Here is a 3,284-nt window from a genome sequence, read left to right as displayed (position 1 = left end):
TGGTACAGTGGTGTTTTAGATACTTTGCGATATATATATATGTATATAGGCTACAAAAATCCAAACTTTCAAGACAAGCTAGGAATATCATATCAACAAATTGGGTAATAGAAATGCAGGAAGTTTTTAATGAAGGTTTCCATCTTGCATAGATGTTGTCACTGGTACCTGCAATGTAAAAAAAAGCCTGTCAAAATCAAACCGACTGACAAATTATTTTGAGAAGAATGAAATAAGACAAAGATATGGGATCAACCCAACAGGAGTATTTCACAAAAATTGATCAGGGACAATCCAATGTCCACCTTGGAACAGTATAAAATATAATAGTTCACTATAACAAGTGTTGGCAGGTGATATTACTCTCACGACTCAAAAAGTTTGTCAACAATAGCATTTTGTCAATTTGTCCAAATATGACACTGGTAATTGAAGATTGTAACAATGAGCTAGAAGAACACCTGGAGTGTGGATGGAGAAAAGTGTAGAAACTTACCAATAGTCTTAGCCTCATATTCATGAAGTAACATAATGATTAATTATTTCCACTATTATACAGGTGAGTAAGGTGTCTTTCCTTTGCCTATAGACCATGTAGGGCATTATACAGGTGAGTAAGATGTCTTTTCTTTGATTATGGTTCAGATGGGGAATTATACAGGTAAGTATGGTGTCTTTCCTTTGCCTATAGACCAGATAGGGCATTCAACAGGTAAGTACGGTGTCTTTCCTTTGACGACACACCAGGTAAGACACCGTACAGGTAATTAAGGTGTGTTTCCTTTAACGACACACCAGTCAAGACACCGTACAGGTAATTAAGGTGTGTTTCTTTTAACAACACACCAGTCAAGACACCTTACAGGTAAATAAGGTGTGTATCCTTTGACGACACACCAGGTAAAACACCGTACAGGTGAGTAAGGTGAGTTTCATTTGACTATAGACCAGGTAAGACATCTACAGGTGTGTAAGGTGTGTTTCCTTCGACAACACACCGGGTAAGACACAGTACAGGTGAGTAAGGTGTGTTTCCTTTGACTATGAAACTGGTAAGACACTGTACAGGTGAGTAACATGTGTTTCTTTGACTACAGACTAGGTAAGACACCGCACAGGTGAGTAAGGTGAGTTTCATTTGACTATGGACCAGGTAAGACACCGTACAGGTGAGTAAGGTGCCTTTCCTTTGACTATAGACCATGTAGGCATTATACAGGTGAGTACGGTGTCTTTCCTTTGCCTATAGACCAGATAAGGCATCATACAGGTGAGTAAGGTGTTTTGCCTTTGCCTATAGACCAGATAGGGCATTATACATGTGAGTAAGGTGTCTTTCATTTGCCTATAGACCAGATAAGGCATTATACAGGTGAGTAAGGTGTTTTGCCTTTGCCTATATACCAGATAGGGCATTATACATGTGAGTAAGGTGTCTTTCATTTGCCTATTATACCAGATAGGGCATTATACATGTGAGTAAGGTTTCTTTCATTGCCCTATAGACCAGATAAGGCATTATACAGGTGAGTGAGGTGTCTTTCCTTTGCCTATAGACCAGATAGGGCATTATACAGGTGAGTAAGGTGCCTTTCCTTTGCCTATTGACCAGATAGGGCATTATACAGGTGAATAGGGTGCCTTTCCTTTGCCTATAGACCACATAGGGCATTATACAGTTAAGTAAGGTGTCTTTCTTTTGCCTATACACCAGATAGGGCATTATACAGGTGAGTAAGGTGCCTTTCCTTTGCCTATAGACCATGTAGGGCATTATACAGGTGAGAAACATGTCTTTCCTTTGCCTATAGACCATTTAGGGCATTATACAGGTGAGTAAGGTGCCCTTCCTTTGATTATAGACCAAATAGGGCATTACACAGGTGAGTACGGTCCCTATGGTGTCTTTCCTTTGACTATAGAGCATATAGGGCATTATACAGGCAAGTAAGATGTCTTTCCTTTGCCTATAGACCAGATTGGGCATTATACAGGTGAGTAAGATGTCTCTTCTTTGATTATAGTCCAGATGGGGCATTATACAGGTAAGTATGGTGTCTTTCCTTTGCCTATAGACCAGATAGGGTATTATACAGGTGAATATGATCACTGTGGTGTCTTTCCTTTGCCTATATGGCAGATAGGGCATTATAAAGGTGAGTAAGGTGCCCTTCCTCTGCCTATAGACCAGGTAAGGCATTATTCAGGTGAGTATGGTCACTAAGATATCTTCCTTTGCCTATAAAACAGATTAGGCATCATACAGGTGAGTACAGTTACTATGGTGTCTTTCCAAATGACCATACTCACCTGCATAATGCCTAATCTGGTCTATAGGCAAAGGAAAGACACTATGAGACTGTACTCACCTGTGTATTTCCCTATCAGATCTATAGGCAAAGGAAGGGCACCTCACTCACCTGTATAATGCCCTATATGCTTTATAGGCAAAGGAAAGGCACCTTACTTGCCTGTATAATGTCCTATCTGGTTTATATGCAAAGGAAAGACACCTTACTTGCCTGTATAATGCCCTATCTGGTTTATAGGCAAAGGAAAGGCACCTTACTCACCTGTATAATGCCCTATCTGGTCTATAGGCAAAGCCAAAACACCTTGCTCACCTGTATAATGCCTTATCTGGTGTATAGGCAAAGGAAAGACACCATACTCACCTTTTTAATGCCATACATGGTCTATAGGCAAAGCAAAGGCACCTTACTCACCTGTACGGTGTCTTACCTAATCTGTAGTCAACAAAACACACCTTACTCACCTGTATAGTGTCTTACCTGTTTCATAGTCAAAGAAAACACACCATACTCACCTGTACGGTGTCTTACCTGGTCTGTAGTCAAAGAAACACACCTTACTCACCTATACGGTGTCTTACCTGGTCTATTGTCAAATAAAACTCACCTTACTCACCTATACGGTATCTTACCTGGTGTGTCGCCAAAGGAAACGCACCTTACTCACCTGTAGATGTCCTACCTGGTCTATTGTCAAATAAAACTCACCTTACTCACCTATACGGTGTCTTACCTGGTGTGTCGCCAAAGGAAACACATCTTACTCACCTGTAGATGTCCTACCTGGTCTACAGTCAAATAAAACTTACCTTACTCACCTGTACGGTGTTTTACCTGGTGTGTCGTCAAAGGAAACACACCTAATTTACCTGTACGGTGTCTTGACTGGTGTGTCGTAAAGGAAACACACCTAATACCTGTACGGTGTCTTACCTGGTGTGTCGCCAAAGGAAACGCACCTTACTCACCTGT

At 40.8% G+C, this 3,284-nt stretch overlaps 1 long non-coding RNA gene across 1 annotated transcript in view; it reads right to left on the bottom strand.

The window, feature by feature from the left end:
- Positions 1-129: 129 nt before the first annotated feature.
- The window catches only part of LOC118429745, a 4,559-nt gene continuing 1,404 nt past the window's right edge, over positions 130-3,284 (bottom strand). Inside the window, exon 2 of the long non-coding RNA XR_004832775.1 lies at positions 130-168. This is a non-coding gene — a long non-coding RNA (uncharacterized LOC118429745). The remainder of the gene's footprint in view (positions 169-3,284) is intronic.

The sequence above is a fragment of the Branchiostoma floridae genome, chromosome 13 (assembly GCF_000003815.2).
Source record: "Branchiostoma floridae strain S238N-H82 chromosome 13, Bfl_VNyyK, whole genome shotgun sequence".
NCBI classification, from domain to species: Eukaryota; Metazoa; Chordata; class Leptocardii; order Amphioxiformes; family Branchiostomatidae; genus Branchiostoma; species Branchiostoma floridae.
The sequence above is the reverse complement of the archived record's forward strand: the minus strand, read 5'-3'. Positions and strand labels throughout refer to the sequence as shown.